The following is a 6,000-nucleotide window of genomic DNA, read 5'->3' on the forward strand; positions in this document are numbered from 1 at the left end:
GCACTGCTTGATACTCTGTTGATTGCTCCAGGAAGACCCTCTGCAGATCACCAGAGTTCTCTCTGCAGCTCTCTCCTCTCTGGTACTCTGTCCTAAGGACTCCAGCTGTCCTGGTCTCCACAGACTCTCAGCTGTGTCTCTTCAACTCAAGGGCTCTGCCAGGCTCTGCCTGGGTTCCCCTGCCTGAGCAGTGGCCTGGACAATTCCTCCAGGCAGTAAGCTGGGGAATTCACCTCATCTGCTTCCTGTTTCTCAGGGGTCACTGTCCTTCATTTCCATTGTCCATTGTTTTAAAAACTGTTGTTTCACATATTTTGTCTAGTTGTATTGTTGTTTCAGGCAAGAAGGTGAGTCTTGTCTCTGTTGCTTCATCTTGGCTGGAAGCAGAAGTGCTCTCCCACAACTTTGTAAAACTTGCTGTTTAGCTGTTCTTTTCCTCACTTCTTGAGATGAAGGCTTAGTTCATTAATTATTCTAACTTTTTGCCTTGATATGTTTGTACTCCTAGATAATAAAAAACAGAAATATGGATTGTAAAAACCCCATGTAACTAGATTTATTACTTTTGACACTGTTGGATTCTTTAAATTCTTTAAATAAAAAAAGTAACACATTTGTGAAATGCTTACAGTTTTTTGGTGCCATCATAGACCTCACCTTGAAAAAAAGTTTCCTTAACAACTGGAAAAAATGTATATAAACATGGGTATCTCTATATTTTAAAAACTTACTGTACCTTTAAAAAATTGTACACTCTTTCTGTGTGGAAAGGAGATAGCAGAGAGAGCAATCTGGAAGTTAAAAAAGAAATATGGAAGGTAGAAGAAAGCAAGGAGAAGAGGGAATAGAAAAGTAGGAAAAATTAGTAGCACATGGATGAGGTTTACAGAAATGGCATGTAACCCTCACTGTTTCTAGATCTTCAGTTATAGTTTCCATAGACTGCAATGCATGGCTGGTCATGGTCCACTTGCATTCACCAGCCACCCCACTGAGCGGACCACTGCCTGTGTTAGCTACTCTATAAAATGGTAAAAACAGTATGTAAATACACTGTAGAAGAAGACTTAATTGTGAATATAGTTTTTTGGTATGTTTAACAATGGACAATGTCTGAAGTCAGGGTTCCAAGGGAGCATCCTCTTTTTCTTCTATTGCCGTGTAAGATCCCTGTCCTATTCTCTGAGCAGCTCTAAAATCTTGTTTCTTTCCAGTCTAGATCCTAACAAAATCTTGGATTTGGTTTGCTCTAGCAGTTACAGTCACTGAGGTGCTTTTCTCTCTCTCCTTCCCTCAGTTAATAGGTTTCCTGTGCCCAGTTGGAAATGGGGCAGGTTGGAGAGGACCATTCCTCTTTCCAAATGGAGACTGTGCTGAAAGCAGCAGATTTTGTGTCCATTTGGTATCACTGCTGCCTCTTCCCAAGCTCCTGTCCCTGTCATCAGCTGACCCTTTCTTTCTGTGATGTATGAATAAGGCTATGAATTTCAGTGAAGGTAAAATATGTGTTTTCAAACAAAATCTGTTTTTGAATCTATCCTGGGGACAAAAATACTTTCATAATTATTAAATACTGTGTGCTGGTCTAATGTCATAAAAACAACAATATGTATAGGACTTCAGAAATTACAAAAAAGCTTCCAGATACATTCTCATTTGCCCTCTGTGTAACACTGTGGGACGTGGTATTATCATTGCCATGTCGTAGATGATGGAGCTGCCGTTGAGGCAGGTAGGCATTTTGCCCTTGCCCAAGGTCATATAGCAAATAAGCGGTATCTTTTAGCCAAGTCTTAGCTCTACAGCCCCACTCTTTCTACTACTTTATTCCTTCTAACATGTGCCGAAAAGCATTGTTATTTGTTTAAAGAAAAATAAAGTACTTTCACTCCTCCTAATGAATTTTAAAAAATATTTATTTATTTATTTGGCTGTACCGGGTCTTAGTTGCGGCAGGCGGGATCTTCATTGCAGCATCCTTGTTGCAGCATGCGGGATCCTTAGTTGTGGCATGCAAACTCCTAGTTGTGGCATGCGGGATCTAGTTCCCTGACCAGGGATCGAACCACCCAGGCCCCCTGCATTGGGAGCATGGAGTCTTAAACACTGGACCACCAGGGAAGTCCCCTCCTAATGAATTTGAACATGTGTAAGCTTTTTAAAAAATAGAAATGTGTTGGGAATTCCCTGGTGGTCCAGTGGTTAGGACTCCATGCTTCCACTGTGGGGGCATGGGTTCCATCCCTGGTTGGGGAACTAAGATCCCTGCAAGCCGCACGGCATGGCAAAAAAAAAAAAAAGGAAATGTATTACTATAATTTGAAAGAATGAGCCATGTTAGTAAGCCAGCTCTTTAGAGAGCAGTTAATTATTTTAGACCATCTCATTCCCTAGCTTTATCTCTTTGTGCCCTGCCATGGTGGGGTTAATGCCATCCTGGTTAGTGAAGGGCTCTCCATCATAGGGTGGGCAAGGGAGGATGTCTCAGGTTCAGGGGATTTGCTACTTTTTTAGTGGTTCTGGCATAAGGTTTGAAAGTGAGCAGTTTAACAAAGCTGACTTTCTCTAGGCATTTCCTGCCCCCCCGCCCCCACCCCGTCCCCGATTTCAGCTATTTTTGGTAGCTCTTTGTTTTAACCCAGTATCAAAAAAAGAAGAGGGTGGTTATTTTGTTGCTCAAGCAGAGATTGAACATCACCTGTTTTGACTGCTACAGTGTAATTGACTGCTACAGTGTAATTCATCCATGTCTCTCTCCATCCCTATCTTTGGCATGTTCTGAGGACTCCCATCATGGAACCACACAGGGCTGCTTCTCCATTTTTACAGGATACAGAAATATTGGAAGCTTCAAATTGTGCTGTTGTATTCAGGTGAAGTAATTTTATTCACAGGAATACAAATTAAAGATTATTTTGTGTTTTTGGAGAATGGAGAGTTTATAATAACCATAATCCAAAGCTTACATCTTTTCTGATGCTAAAACTCAGCAGAAAACTCCAAAAGAAATTGTTTTGTTAGAGATAGGACAGGGAACTGCCCAAGGGAGTTAGACATATCAAGTAGGCTACTTTTATTGAATGTATTGAATTAGATGACAAGGAAATGTATTAAGTGCATATATATTACCTGTCACTGACTACATCTGAAGCCCTGAATCTCTTAGCAAAGAGATCTGAGCATGCAGGGAAAGTGAGTGCTGAACCCAAGCTGGTGTGTTTGTGGTGGTGTGTGTTCTGAGGCCTTTTTAAAATTTTTATTTATTTTTTCTTAGTTTTATTGAGATATAATTTACATAGAACATTGTATTCGTTTTAGGTGTACAACACGATGATTTGATATACACATATATTATGAAATGATCACCACAAGTTAACACCTCTCACCTCACATACTAAGATCTTTTTTATTGAGTTATAATTAACATAAATATTATATTAGTTTCAGGTGTACAACATAGTGATTTGATATTTTATACATTATGAAATGACCACCACAATAAGTCCGGTTACCACCCATTACCATACAAAGCTGTTACAATACTGTTGACTATATTCCCTATGTGTACCTTATATACCTGTGAGTTATTTACCTTATAGCTGGAAGTTTGTACCTCTTTATTCTCTTCACCTATTTCGTCTGTACTCCCAACCCTTCCTCTGTGGCAACCACCAGTTTGTTCTGAGATCTTTCCGAAGACAGAATAGATATCTTTAATTTCTTATTGCAATGCTGGGATGTTTCTTATTTTTCCCATGGTATCCTTCTAACACCCCTCCTTATCCCCTCCCCCACTTTTCCTCCAACACTTTCCTAAAGCAGAATTTGTGGAAAACCTATTCTGTTTTACTTATTTATTTATTTAATTTATTTTTGGCTGTGTTGGGTCTTCGTTGCTGCGAGTGGACTTTCTCTAGTTGCCGCGAGTGGGGGCTACTCTTGGTTGTGGTGCGCGGTCTTCTCATTGCGGTGGCTTCTCTTGTTGTGGAGCACGGGCTCTTAGGCACGTGAGCTTCAGTAGTTGCAGCACACGGGCTCAGTAGTTGTGGCTCACGGGCTCTAGAGTGCAGGCTCAGTAGTTGTGGTGCACGGGCTTAGTTGCTCTGCAACATGTGAGATCTTCCTGGACCAGGGCTCGAACCCGTGTCCCCTGCATTGGCAGGCAGATTCTTAACCATTGAGTCACCAGGGAAGCCCCCTATTCTGTTTTTAAGTTAGAATTTTATAAGCCAGCCCCTTAGGTGATAGCATTCCCAAAAAATCAGGAGTTATGTGTCTATTTTGGAAGTACAATTTTTAAAACTGCAGCGATCACTTATTAATTTCACTGAAAGCATAGAATCAAAAAGTGATATTTGCACTTTTAAAGCATTTTTAGATGATAAAATTAGAGATAAAGGCATAATTCACATTCCAGAGCTCGGTAATGTCTTCACAATAGTGCTTTCTGTATGATAGACATCAGTCTCCAATGTCAAAGGGGACCTCCTTCACCAGAAGTTAGCATTTTCTGGGGGTCTCTTCCATGCCATCTTACTCTAGGGACAAGGAGTGCACTTGGGGTCTAGTCAGAAGCCTGCTCCTAATTCCCATCTCAGGCTTTGACCTCGTTTTCTACAGCTGCAACCATAGTATGTTGGGTGAGGCTCTGGATACAGAACTCTTGCAGCTCTGAGTTTCCATGGTTCCAAGAGCACAGATGAAATAACAGCATAACCTAAATTTTGTTGGAATACGTTGCTTGACTGTGTTTAGCCTGTGTGCGTGTGTGCACACACGCACACACATGTCTGAGTATTCTAGGAATAATATAATTATAGTGGATGCATTCCTGAGCAATGATGAGCAATAATGGGGAACAGTATGGCTGACTGTCTCTATGATAACCTCAGTTAACTATGTGTATGCATATTTTACTTATTTTGGTAATTTGTATTTTATTTAATTTATTTATTATTTATTTATTTATTTGGCTGCACTGGGTCTTAGTTGCGGCAGGCGGGATCTTCGTTGCCACATGCAGGATCTTTAGTTGCTGCATGTGGCATCCTTAGTTGCGGCATGCGAACTCCTAGTTGCAGCATACGGGATCTAGTTCCCTGACCAGGGATCAAACCTGGGCCCCCTGCGTTGGGAGTGCGGAATCTTAGCCACTGGGCCACCAGGGAAGTCCGGTAATTTGTATTTTAAAGTATAGATAATTTTATGTTCATGATCGTGCATTTGTGACCATCAGTTACTTGTGATCGCAGCGATTATTGGCCATTATTTCTGCTGTGGAATTGTAAGAGCTGTGGAGGAGGTGGGTAGAGGAGACACAGGGAGAGAGATGACCCATTTTAACCTTTTCTGGAGCAAACAGGTGATCACATCAGAAAAAGATGCTTTTTAGTATTTATTTCCCCTTCCCCCCACCCCCAAACACCTTTATCAGTGATGAATGACTGCCTTTCTGTGTTGACTTTGTTCTTCAACCACTGCCTTCAATCTGGTGCTTCTTTTCAAGTGCCTTGTAGACTTGAGAGCACTTTGCATTTAAGTGAGTCTGAGGCAATCTTTTCAGCAGAGATGCTCAGTTATCATATGCTTCTTGGGGACAACTCTTGGAGGTCCTCATTTGCTAAAGTCTCATCATGAGAATTTAAGGACTGCTACAGAGCATCTTCGTTAGACTTATTAAGCCACATGGCTGAGGGAATTCCCTGGCGGTGCAGTGGTTAGGACTCCGTGCTTCCACTGCAGGGGGCACAGGTTCCATCCCTGGTCAGGGAACTAAGATCCCACATGCAGCGCATGTGGCCAGAAAAAAAAAAAAAGAGAGAGAGAAGGGTTCACAGAAGGCAGGAGTCCCTCTGTGATCCATGTTGGTCCTAGGAAGCATGGTTTTATTTTGTTTCTGTGTTGCTGAGGACCAGGAGTTGAGTGGCCTGAACTGTTGTCACAGAGGTGATGGTTTCTTAGAGGTTCTTTTCATATAACACCTGAACAACCATGAAGAAA

Source organism: Orcinus orca, chromosome X (assembly GCF_937001465.1).
Source record: "Orcinus orca chromosome X, mOrcOrc1.1, whole genome shotgun sequence".
Taxonomy (NCBI): domain Eukaryota; kingdom Metazoa; phylum Chordata; class Mammalia; order Artiodactyla; family Delphinidae; genus Orcinus; species Orcinus orca.